The following is a 14,157-nucleotide window of genomic DNA, read 5'->3' as shown; positions in this document are numbered from 1 at the left end:
TTGTTATGAAACTGCCTCATTAATTGAGGAAAATTATGTATCTCTTCAGGTATTATGCATGGCACAGGCCTTTCTTGCTATGAAATAATAACAGGAAGCAAGAACTCATCAACTGGTATTGTATTTCAGATGTGGTAAGATTTAGAGTTCTACAAGAGTTGATCTAACATTCTAATAGTTAAGAGAAATCAAAACTTTGACGGATAGAAGCATTGCTAAAAAGAAATGCTGGTGAAAAGATAATTTTGTAGGCTGGGCTTCTTTTTCTAAACAATAGTTAAGTTTTGTTTGAGATTACAATCTGAATAATTAATTACAGACTATGTCAAATGGCATGATAATGGATATATTTCAAAAGAGATTATGTTCTGCTCTTGGTTATAGATAAACAAATAGAACACAGCAAAAATAGTAATGGCCTAGACAAGATGGAATTTTATTTATTGTTTTTCAAAATCTAAGAAGTATTCAAGGCTGATTTGGTATCAAAATTCAGATTTCTTCTGTTCCAGTGCTATATCATTTGCTTTCTTGTTTTAATCTGAAGGTGACCTGATGGCCTAGAATGGCTAGTCTAGCTTCTATCACTGTGCTGAAACTCAGAAAATAAGAAGGTGCAACAAATACAAAAGAGATCAAATGTAAACATCAAAGCATTTGGATATATATATATATTATTGCATGGCTTAGCTTGCATGATATACATGTATGATCATCATGATATACATGTATATATCATGATATACATGATATACAAGGCTGTATTGTGGGGCAACACATCCCCAGTCTATCTATTTATACCTTTTACTTATATCACATTGGACAAATTGAGGAACCTGGACATAGCTAACAGTAATGGAAGTTGGTAGACAAATATTCTGAGCAACTGGACATCCAGCAAAAAAAATTAAAAAAGAAGAGAACGATTGTTAGTATAATACTAACAGTCTCACACAAGCAATTATCAGAACATTGGAAAATCCTCATTTCTTAAAAATTGAATGACTTTCTTCTCTGAGGTGGTTTCTCATAGAGGCATTCAAACTTCACCGTCAAGCATTTGAAATTTTCAGTGCCTTGATTTTTGTTCCTGTCTTTTAGTTTTTAGCTTTTGGTTAAGTTTTTTTTTTTAATTATTATTCAGTTACTTTATTAGCACATCATTAGGTTAAGGTTTCCTCTTGCTTTGTATCTCTTAGTTATAACTTACTTTTTAAATTTTATCCTTGTTCTTTTATGTATCAAGTTAAAAATTGACACAATTTAAATTAAGTGTAATTTGATTAAATAATATGTCACACTTTACTACTGCCATAATTATTTTCTTTTCTTCTTTTGGTTTTACAATATCTAAACATTATAAAGTCCTTTGCAGAGTATCTTTTACGAATTTCAAAAAAGTGTAACAAAATAATGAAATTTCTAATTTTGAGATTATAGCATTTTTTAGGGTAGTGTAGATATATATTATATCAACTCCATGGAGATCAAATGTCTAGAAAGGATGAGTTCCTTGTAGTTTAAGAATGTGAGTTTCAGAACAACAATACCAAACAACCAGAAACTAAACCACCATCCAAAAAGTACACATGGACAGACCCATGGTTTCAGCTGCATATGTAGCAGAGGACGGCCTTGTTCGGCCCTTGGTCCTGCCAAGACTGGAACCCCAGTGTAGGGGAATGTCAGGGCAGGGAGGTGGGAAGGGGTGGGTGGATGGGGGAACACCCTGATAGAGGCAGGGGAAGGGGGTTTGTAGGCGGGAAATTGGGAAAGGGGATAATATTTGAAATGTAAATAAAAAATCCAATAAAAATTATTTACTGTCAAATAATGGGAATGTCAATTATGTTGGAAGCTGCACAATGTTTATATCTCTTTGTTCACCCCTTTTTGCCAGGAGAAATTCTTAAATAGCCAGGTGCATAAATGAAAAATGTGTTTATTTAGGTAAATAAATTCTATAGTCTTGGGACATAATAATACTAAGACATACAATATCTAGTACACATGAATTAAATTCTAATGGCCAAATAGTTAAGACCTTTAATGATACTCATTATTAGTGCTATGGCAACAAATCCCTCTTTGACCTTTAGATTAATAGACCATTTCGTTCACAACATGGTTAAAGAGTAGAATCCATTTGGTACTATTCTGTTCAATTTATTCTTTAACAATTAATTGCAAGTATGAGATAGTGCTATAGCATTGCAAACTGTCAGGAGGAGGTACAATAAATAGAATCAGTCACAATGGGTCAGCCTACCCCATCACAAAGTATTCTGCTTCTCTGTAGTAGATGTCCACTCTCAAAGGTTTTAACACAGCTCTCTCTGTTATTTGACTTTACCTGGATGAAAACTGTAAGTATGTCAAGCCCTTGATCCCCAACACAAACAGCTATTTTTAAATCCTTCTGATAAAGGATGAATCTATGCTTATAGAAGTTATACATGTAGCAGTAAATTCTAACAATGCAGCCAAGATTAATGAGGTGGGGCCACAGAGATTTCGATCTTGCATAAATAAAAGATAGAATCAAAATCTGTTTTAAGGTTAGTCCAGGGGGCCTAAGCAAGATCCTTATATCTTCTGGATCTTATTAATGTTCCCTCTGGATAATTGCTGCTACATAAGCTGAATTTATCTGCAACTAGAAAGAACTAAATCAATAGAATTGGCCAAAAGAAAGAAAGCATATGATGCTCTTGACTGTACAATTCATTGCCTAAACTGGTAACAAGTAAATAACATTGACATACAGCCATTCTTGCCACACATGAGAAACAGAGATAGGTAAATGTTGCAGTGATTTGGGGAGCTATATTACTTGTTGTTCTGATTAACATGAAGATTTTATTATTACTGAAAGCCCTACTGGTAGTATACACATTTTCCTAAAACCACTAGCAATGGTTCCAATTTTGGACTTTCAGATCTAATTTCCTTTATTTAAAATTGGGGTAAATATTCGTAATGTTCCCAATCACCATAGAATCAAACAGGTTTTAAGTGCTATTATATAATTATATAATTTAGCAGTATTTAGTGTTCGTTAATTTTGTTTGTGGCTGAGTTTTACAGTTTGGCTTTCTTCATATTTTGTTGTTACAAAATAAGTAAAGATTTATATAAAAACAGCAATAATGCAAGCGATTTTTTTCTTCCAGACTTAGACAAGTTTTGCAACCTGCAATTACATCAAGGATTGTTTATGATATGTTCTAGATATTTGGTTATAACAGCAACTCCTAAGACCTCTGTAGAAGACTTTTTAAAGGCACCATGAATATGCATTTCAGAAAATTTTCTCTCCTTGCTTAGAAATGTCAAGTAGATGCATTTCTCCAGTGCTCTTTCTTGCTTGAAGAAATGCAAATAGTCCACTATTCCTTTCTTAAAGAGGTATCTTGTCCTAAGGCAAGGTTTGGAGACCCATGGCTATGTTATAAAGAGAGGGCTTCGCAGGAAAGACACAGTTTATAATAGTTCATCTGCTGGTGACATTAGGAAACCAATTCTAAAAGGAAACATGAAGGCTTGGAGAGGTGACTTTGCTACCATACCTGATGGCTTTGATTCAATCCCTGGGACTTACATGGTGAATGGAGAGAATCAGTTCCTGCAAGTTGTTCTCTGACTTCACACACACATGCGCGCACAGAAAAGCCATTAAAATTGATGAATATTTTAACTTTTCTTTTTAAGTAGAGACTAGGGACCAGGAACACACATTCAAGCTGCATCATGAGGACTCTCACATAGACCTGGACACAATATAGCTCACTTACTCACAGAAAGCTAATTGAAGATAAAATCAAGGTTTTAAGTGTAATTTGTTATACCCTTGCTAGTGACCACTTTGCTACAGGCTATCATTTTTACTACTGGTGGGAGTCAGTGATAGGTTCAGAATTATTGCTTGATAATGATACCATTACTGTGTGTCACTACTGTACTTGGTCTTGGGGCTATTTGTAACTTGTTTGATTCCCAGCACAGAGCGGTAACGGAACAGGCTATTCTAAATGTGCACATTTGTTATCCAGACGCTATAGATCAGGGTCAGCTGGGAAGCAACAGACAGTACATTCAGGGCTGTTGTACTCATGTTGAATTATGTCTGCTCACCCAACCCAACACCATTCACTCTTGGCAATTTCAGATGGCACTGGCCTGTACGCCAGTAATTTGTGCATATTTGTGATTGAATGTAGGTCCAGTAAGGGAAGCCATATGGTTTGCCGTTCATGTCTGATGCATTTGCAAAGTAACAGATGCAAAATTGAGCACACCTGGAATTCAGAGGCAGAAGCCCTGACAGAGCAATCTGTTATGTAACACTATATATGCTGGAAGATTTGTGGGGACAAACTCCCTACAGAAACAACCTGCCTGCATATAACCCATGTCTTAATACATAACCTACACTGGGCTGTTGGGCATTTATTTTTCGTAGCTGGCTACATTTATACTCTCATTAGTTTTCTATGACAAATGAATAAATATGGCAGCCCATAGTTTATTTGAGGGAATAAAAGGAATGGGAGGTATAATTTGCAAATGCAGGCATTGCCTTCAGTATATTATTTTGCAATAATGTGGTAATGTTTCTATGGAAATAGAGCACACTTGCATGCGGATGGTAGTATGTCTGAGTTTTGCTGAGTTTTATGTAAATAAACGTGACAGTTCCTTCTGCATTATGCTTTTGCTTTATTGATCCTGAGACTCCCTGTGGCAGAGGCAGGGAGTGTTGCTGGATGTCATGTGGACTGTCTACATGGGTCACTTAAGTCAAACCTGGGTGTATAAAGCTGGACTCTGGGCACAGCTGGGCCTAGGCACAGTATAACTCCAGTATATTTGACAGTTCAAAGTCTTCTCCCGTCTTTATCATGTGATAAAACACTTACCCTGACTGACCGAGAGAGTGCTGGTTTTGCCTCAAAGGAACATAGACATTTTATGATCTAAGGACCTTTGATTTAAGCAGTGTGATGAACATTTCAGCTGCCACCTGAGAATGCACCAACCCATTGTGGGAGATACTGAAATTTATTTATTTATTTTTTTTGTATGTGCGAAACAATAGAACAGAGGAAAAGCAATGATAATTACCAAGGCCAAGAGATTTGTTCCAGTAGCCAGCAATTGTGTTAGTTTAAAGAAGGGCTTCCAGAGATAAAGAAGAGACTACTAGTGTTGGTAGGTAGTACATTAACCTAAGAATTATAATAAAGGAAGTATCATTATTCACACATAGTATGCTTTAATGGCAGTTATAAAACTCAACAGTGGACCTTTTTATTAACGCAGAGATAAAATTTTAGAAACTTCTCCAAAGTGGAGAGATACCAAGGAGGAAATGGGACTCAGGAAGATAAGTTTATTCAGATAAGAATATACATACCTTGGTGAGTGAGAGCAAGGTTAGCCCATGGAAGGAACTACATCACATTAACCCAAGTATGAAGGCAGTCTGAAGCAAAAACAAACAAACAAACAAACAAACAAACAAACAACAAAACAAAAAAATGCCCTCCCCATATACAGTTCAAGCTCTTGATTCATCTTCCACCCAATTCTGCCTTGGTAATATGAGTAAACTTCGTAACAACAGCATTTATTAGTAATGAAATGATCATGTTTTCAGGGGAGAGTAAATATGTAATGACCTTCGTTTTGAGAAAAAAATCCTGAAGGGAATCCAAAAGAGTTTTCCCCTATACATAATGTGACTAAAGTAACTGCTGGTGCTTTTCCAAGGCAACATGTAAAATGACACTTGTGAAGGGTAGATTATGAGGAGCTGCTGACTCGTGCCTCTTCTTTCTCACTGATTATGACATCCTACATGTTTCTTTCCTTCTCTTCAACACCATTACTGCTTCAAGGAGAAGCCAAGAAGCCTTTTCATGGTCTCGTACTATTGGGGAACCTTGAAATATACAGAGAAATGTTGGTATCTACCATTTGAGTTTTCCTCTTGTATAATTGCTATCACAGCTATACAATTCTAAAAGTTCTGTATGACTTTAAACCATATTCTTTCATCTCATAATATTACGCATTTGTGATACAGTTACTGAAACATGAATTTTGTCCTATTTCATAATTAAATCATTAACATTACTGTGTCCCGAGTAACTAAAAAAAATCTTGATCATTTTAAAAACACATTTATTAATTTACTACATTTGTCAAACATTCACATAGCCCCATCTCTGTGCTGAGCACCATTCTTAACCAATATTAAAGTCTCAAAGGTACAATAAGATGTTTTATGGTGGGCTAAGATGAGGTAAGTTTCAATTATTCATATTATTGAAGAATTTGTAATTTATATAGGTATGGAGTAGAGTTTCAACTGAGTAGAGAAATCATACCTGAAACTGAAATTACTCAGCATCCCTTACATGTGATGTTAGCCACGGTTCTCAAAGTTCATGGATGAATTTTCAGAAGTTTCACTTATGAGACTACCTACTTAATGATAGTGACATAAAGATATACAATATTTATATATTTAGCATATATAATTGTATTTATATATTTAATATATTATAAACACACACATATATATGTATATATATATATAAAATTAAAATAGAATCATCTCACTGCCTCCTTTTTTCCCTCCAATCTCTCTTACATGCCTCCCCAGTCTCAAATTGATAGCTCTTTCTTTTGATTATTATTCTTAGGTGTGTGTGTGTGTGTGTGTGTGTGTGTGTGTGTGTGTGTACCAACATATAAATATAACCTTTTGTTTCTTTTTTGTTGTGTTTATATGATTTTAGCTTTGACCACTTTGCATAAGATAACCAATGAGAGGACTCATCCTGAGGCGATGGTAACTCTCTTTTCCCCCCAAGGTCAGTAATTGCCTGTAATTCTTTGTCTAGAAGTAGGAGATAACAAAATCTCCCTTCTTTTCATCTATCGTTCTGTTCTTCTTTATCATTCACTTCTATAAGAGAGTGTTTCACAGCATACTTCCTCAGATTCTAGCTCCTACAATCTTTTGCCCCCCCCCGATGTTCATGAGTCATAGAACTGTTAATATGGATGCATTCATAATGCTTGGCTCCCCATGATCCATTGACCCCTGCCTTGTGGTTTTCAGTGATGGCTTCCGTTTGCTGTTAGGAGAGACTTCTTACCTGTGGGTAAAAGGACAGGATACAGGATGAAGTAAAGAATTATGTTGGTCTAGCAAAGTGGTAGTAGGAGAAGATTCTTTTCTAATGACAATGACTGCAACTATTGTCAGTACAAGGCATGATTTTTTTCTACGTTTGAGTGGGCCTTAAGTCCAATTAGATAGCTGTTGTCAAGTGAATAGCATTTAATGAACAAATTTGTTTTAATAAAGGAAAGACCCCAAACAGCATCTATATTGAGAAGTGGTAGGGGTGGTGCCACACATTGGCTAGTGTTTATCATTTCTTCTTCATTTTAGGTTTGGGTTTTATGAACAAACGTGTGAGAAACTAAAATATTTACTGTGCAAAATGGGTGCAGAAAAAAAAACATTAACGTTTGTATACAAGAATTAGAATTACATTTTGTTCTAAAGATGTATGTAAACATCAATAATAAGAACCAGAGTTGGGCATGGTGCAGCCCACCTGCAGTCCCAGTACGTGGAAGGTAGAGGCAGCTGGTCTCTGTGACTCTGTGAGTACAGCCATGGATACATGCCGAGACCCTATCTCAAGAACAAATAAAATCCGGTGAAAAACTCATGAACAATTATTCACGTACAATGAGAATAGACACTTAGAAAGTGTGAGCTGCTAAGCATACCTCTCTTGATATCAGTTATCTAGTCAAGGACTTAGCTGGAACTCAGCATAGACTTTGTCTAATCTACCACTAAGTTCAGATCTTCTCTAAAATGTCACAGATCTAAATAGAAATTGTGAACAAAACATTCTATCATGAATTCACATGACAATATAGAATGGTCGAATTAAAAATGACCTCTCATGGTCATTTATCAGATCATCTATTTAATGACAGTGATATATATATATGTATATATATATATGTGTGTGTGTATTATTTGTGTACGTATAATATTTATATATTTAACATATAATTATATTTATTTATTTAATATGTTAGCATTGTAGAAATAATTAAAATAGAATTACTTTACTTCACTTCTCTCATTTCCTCTTTCCAACCTTACCCCAGCCTACAGTCTCAAAAGGATAGTTTTTTTTCTTTGATTATTCTTGGTGTGTGTGTGTGTGTGTGTGTGTGTGTGTGTGTGTGTGTGTGTGTGTACCAATGTATAAATATAACATTCTGAGTTTGTTTTTGTTGTGTTTATATGGTTTTAGTTCTCATCACTTTGCATTAGATAACCAATGAGGGGATTCATCCACACGAGAGGCAATTTTCATGGTTGCTTTCTTCTGTCCTTCTATACTGTTGTGTGATTCATGATAGAAATTTTTGATAGTGAAAAATGCTATGAAGAAATTAAAATATGATGACCACTTAAGGTTTAGGGGTCACTAGAGTTTCTTTAAAAAAGTGACATTGAAGAATTGCTAGATGACAAAAAACGCTGACCTGTCAAATATTTGGTAGCAGAGCATGCCTGGAGAGAAAATAGAAAGTAAAGGAAATATAAGACAAGAATGACTTTCAGAGAATCAAACAGTAAAGGGTGATTTTTATCTAGCCTGAAATAGTATAGAATTTAGATTAAAATATATGTTATGAATCACAGTGTAAATTTTGAATGCTATTACCTTTCAGGAGGAGGAAAATTCTTGAGTTGGACTAATTTCCCCACCTTTTCTAGTAGGACATCAATATGGACTTCTGACATTAACACATATTGCTCAACAGTATACTGATACTGCCTTATGTTAATGTCACTGTTGCTCTGATGAAGCACAATGACAAAGGCAACATGGAAAGGGTTTCTTTGGCTTACTATTCCACATTACTATTCATCACCAAAAGAAGTTAGGACAGACACTCAAGCAGAGCAGGAACGTGGAGTTAGTAACTGGTGCATAGGCTATGGAAGGGTACCGCTTTCTGGCTTTCTCTACATGGCTTCCAAAGCTTGCATTTTTTTCCATATAAAACCCAGAACCACCATCTCAGGGACAGCTTCCCCTACTAATTATCAATTAAGAAAATGTTCTACAAGGTGCCTACATCCCAATCTATGGAGGAAATTACTTATTCATGATTTTATCCTTTCAGGTGACTATAGCTTATGTCAAGTTGTCAGCCAGCACATATACTTAATTAATTAATATTTAAATTATTTATGCCATATAGAGTAAACAAATTTTTGCATGGAATCAACAATGCTTTTTATTTGCCTATTATTTTTACTTCTACTGAAAGTTCAGGGATTCAAAGGAAACTTAATGTATGTGTGCTTAAAACCATGGTGATGTCTCTAGCATTATAAAATTATTTTCTTTTTTCCTTCCCCCATATTTTCTATATGTGAAAACTGAATAATATGTCTAGAATTGTGCTCATCACATGATAGTGCTAGCTATTTTCTTATTTGTCTTATTATTAATTTTGAACAATAAACTACCTGTCATTTGCTAGTTATAGCATTTTGTTTGTTTTACTGTACTTTTTACTTCTTTTTTTTTCTCCATCTTTATTAACTTGGGTATTTCTTATTTACATTTCGATTGGTATTCCCCTTCCGGTTTTCGGGCCAACATCCCCCTAAGCCCTCCCCCTCCCCTTCTATATGAGTGTTCCCCTCCCCAACCTCCCCCCATTACCCCCCTCCAACCAACAATCACGTTCACTGGGGGTTCAGTCTTGGCAGGACCAAGGGCTTCCCCTTCCACTGGTGCCCTTACTAGGCTATTCATTGCTACCTATGAGGTCAGAGTCCAGGGTCAGTCCATGTATAGTCTTTGGGTAGTGCTTAGTCCCTGGAAGCTCTGGTTGGTTGGCATTGGTAATTTTTACTTCTTGTAAAATCTTGTAAAGTTCTCTTGTCATAGAAATTGATATTTTGCATGTCTCTCTTTTTCATTTTATTTTTATTATTAGGAATTATGTAAGATATCAAAATCTTTCACCTATACCTTTTAGATTTTGAATTTTTTCAAAGATAGAGTTTCTTCAAGGTAAAGGACACTCTCAACAGGTCAAAATGGCAACCTACAGAATGGGAAAAGATCTTTAATAACCCTACATCTGAGAGAGGGCTAATATCTAATATATACAAAGAACTCAAGAAGTCAGACTCCAGAGAACATGGTTGTCAGGAGGCAGAATGCAAATTGATCCATTCTTATCTCCTTGCACAAAGCTCAAGTCCAAGTGGACCAAGGATCCCCATATAAAACCAGATACACTGAATCTACTAGACGAAAATGTGGAAAGATCCTCAAATACATCAACAAACACAAAAATTTCCTGAACAGAATACCAATGGCTCAGGCTCTTAAGATCAACTACTGACAAATGGGATATCATAAAATTGAAAAGCAAAGTACACTGTCTATAAGAAAAAAATGGCAGTCTACAGATTGGGAAAAGTTCTTTATGAATCTTACGTCTGATAGAAGATTGATATCCAATATATACAAAGAACTCAAGAAGTTAGATTCCAAAAAACCCTATCAAAATTGGGGTACAGAGTTAAACAGAGAATTCTCAACTGAGGAATCTCAAATGGCCAAGAGGCATCTAAAGAAATGATCAACATAATTATCATCAGGGAAATGCAAATCAAAAACATCCCTGAGATTTCACCTTATACCAGTCAGAATGGCTAACATCAAAAACTCAGGTGACAGCAGATCATGACACAGATGTGGAGAAAGAAGAACACTCCTCTTTTTGGTGGGATTACAAGCTGGTTTAACCATTCTGGAAATCAGTCTGGCAGTGCCTCAGAGAATTGGACATAGTAATACCTGAGGATCCAGCTATACCACACCTGGGTATATGCCCAAAAGATACTCCAATTTGTAACAATGATACATGCTACATTATGTTCATAGCAGCCTTATTTATAATAGTCAGAAGCTGGAAAGAACCCATATTTCCCTCAGCAGAGGAATGGGTATGTGTTTGTGGGTGTTCTGTTGTTTTTGTTGTTATTGAAGACCAGCCTTAGTCCATGGTTATCTGATAGAATGCATGGGATTATTTCAATCTTCTTGTATCTGTTGAGGCCTGCTTTATGATCAATTATGTGGTCAGTTTTGGAGAAGGTGCCATGAGGTGCTGAGAAGAAGGTTTATTCTTTTGTTTTAGGATGAAATGTTCTATAGCTATTTGTTGAATCCATTTGGTTCATAACTTCTGTTAGTTTAACTGTGTCTCTGTTTAGTTTCTGTTTCCCTGATCTATCCATTGATGAGAGTGGGGTGTTGAAGTCTTCTACTACTATTGTGTGAGGTGCAATGTGTGCTTTGAGCTTTAGTAAAGTTTCTTTTATGAATGTGGGTGCCCTTGCATTTGGAGCTTAGATGTTAGAATTGAAAGTTCATCTTGGTAGACTTTTCCTTTGATGAGTATGAAGTGTCCTTCCTTATTTTTTTATAACTTTTGAGTGAAAGTTGATTTTATTCAATATTAGAATGTCTACTCTAGCTTGTTTCTTGGGACTATTTGCTTGGAAATTTTTTCCCAGCCTTTTACTCTGAGATAGTGTCTGTCTTTGTCATTGAGTTGTGTTTCCTATATGCAGCAAAATGCTGGGTTTTGTTTATGTGTCTAGTCTGTTTCTTTTTATGGGGGGAATGGAGTCCATTGATGTTAAGAGATATTAGGAAAAAGTGATTGTTGCTTCCTTTTGTTTTTTGTTTTTTTGTTAACGGTGGAATTATGTTTGTGTGGCTATCTTCTTTTGGGTTTGTTGAAAGAAGATTACTTTTTTTTTTGCTTTTCCTTGGGTGTAGTTTCCCTCCTTGTGTTGGAATTTTCCAACTATTTTTTTTGTAGGGCAGGCTTTGTGGAAAGATATTGTGTGAATTTCATTTTGTTATGGAATATCTTGGTTTCTCCATCTCTGTTAGTTGAGTTTTGTTGGATACAGTAACCTGGGATGGCATTTGTGTTCTCTTACAGTATGTATGACATCTGTCCAGGATCTTTTGGCTTTCATAATCTCTGGTGAGAAATCTGGTATAAATCTGATAGGTCTGCCTTTATGTTACTTGACTTTTTTCTCTTACTGATTTTAATATTCTTTGTTTTTGTACAATGGTGTTTTGATTATTATGTGACAAAAGTTTTTTTTTTCCTGGTGCAGTCAATTTGGAGTTCTGTAGGCTTCTTGTATGGTAATGGGCATCTCTTTCTTTAGGTTAGAGAAGGTTTCTTCTATAATTTTGTTAAAGATATTTACTGGCCCATTAAATTGGAAAACTTCAATCTCTTTATACTTATTATCTTTAGGTTTGATCTTCTCATTGTGTCCTGGATTTCCTAGATGTTTTGAGTTATGAGTTTTTTGCATCTTGCATTTTCTTTGAACGATGCGTCAATGTTTTCTATGGTATCTTCTTGATCTGAGATTCTTCTATTTCTTTTATTCTGTTTGGGATGCTTGCATCTATGACTCCTGATGTCTTTCCTAGGATTTCTATCTCCAGGGTTGTCTCCCTTTGTGATTTCTTTAGTGTATCTATTTCCATTTTTAGGTCTTGGATGATTTTGTTCAATTTTTTCACCTGTTTCATTGTGTTTTCTTGTAATTCTTTAAGGGGTTTTTGTGTTTCCTTTAAAGGGCCTCTATCTGTCTACCTATGTTGTCCTGTATTTCTTTAAGAGAGTTATTTATGTCATTCTTAAATCCTCTATCATCATCATGAGTTGTAATTTTAAATCCAAATCTTTCTTTTCTAGTCTGATGGGATATCCAGGACATGCTATATTGGGAGAACTGGCTTCTGATGATGCCAAGTAGCCTTGGTTTCTGTTGTTTATATTCTTGTGTTTACCTCTAGTGCTACCTGCCCCTGCTGTCTCTGACTGGATCCTGTCCCTCTTGTGATCCTGGTTCTATTAGAACTCCTCAGAGTCCAGCTGTTCTGTGATCCTGTGATTCTAATATCCTGTGATCCTGAGATCCTGGGTGTGTCAGAGCTCCTTTAGACTCAAGCTGCCTCTGAGATCCTGAAACCCTGGTGTGACCAACCTCCTGAGATCCTGCTGTGTTAGAGCTGTTGGGTTCAAGCATTCTCAGGGTGTTGCATGAGTGAGTGGGGAGCCAGAGTCCTGAGTTTGCTCTGGGCACAGGTGCAAGCTGGAAGGAACCTGTGCCTTTGGCTGGACAGAGTTTTGCATCCCCTGATTTCTGTGGGGGTCCCAGTTATCCTGGGTGTTGGGAATGATGTTGTAACCTCAAGTGTTTCAAAGCTCCAGTGCTCTTGGTTGTGTCTGATCTCCTGGAAATAGAGCTTCCTCTGTGATCCTGTGCTCCTATGTGTTTCAGAGCACCTGGGAGTTTGGCTCCTCTGAGTGTTGTAGGCGTCAGTGTGCAGCCAGTACCCAAGTTTTGCTCAGGATACAGGTTCAGACCAGAAGGAACTCATGCCCCTGGCTGGGTGTAGTTTCCTGCATCCCTAGATCCTGCGGGACTCAGTTACTCTGGGTGTTGGGGCAGATGTTGTGGCTTCCTCACTTGTGATCCTGGATGTGTTAGAGCACCTTGGAGTTGAGCTTTCTCTGGTGTTGTGGGACTGGGTTCAGAGCTAGCACCCAAGGTCTGTTCAGGGCACAGGTTCAGACAGGAAGCTCAAGTGTTCTTTCTTTATTTTTTCCCTCCCCCCTTTTTATTGGATATTTTAAATTTACATTTCAATTGTCATCCCCTTTCCCTGTTTCCTGTTCGTAAACCCCTATCCCATTCCCCCTCCCCGTGCTTCTATAAGGCTGTTCCCACAACCACCCATCCATCCCTTTCTGCCTCCCAGTCCTGACATTCCCCTATACTGGAGCATTGAGCCTTGGCAGGACCAAGGGCTTCTTCTCTCATTGATGTCCAACAAGGCCATCCTTGTCTACATATATATCTGGAGTCCTGGGTTTGTCCATGTGTACTCTTTGGATGCTGGTGTAGTCCCTGGGAGCTCTGGTTGGTTGGTATTGTTCTTATGGGTTGCAAACCTCTTCAGCTCCTTCACT

The sequence above is a fragment of the Rattus norvegicus genome, chromosome 15 (assembly GCF_021556685.1).
Source record: "Rattus norvegicus strain SHRSP/BbbUtx chromosome 15, alternate assembly SHRSP_T2T, whole genome shotgun sequence".
Classification (NCBI taxonomy): Eukaryota; Metazoa; Chordata; class Mammalia; order Rodentia; family Muridae; genus Rattus; species Rattus norvegicus.
The sequence above is the reverse complement of the archived record's forward strand: the minus strand, read 5'-3'. Positions refer to the sequence as shown.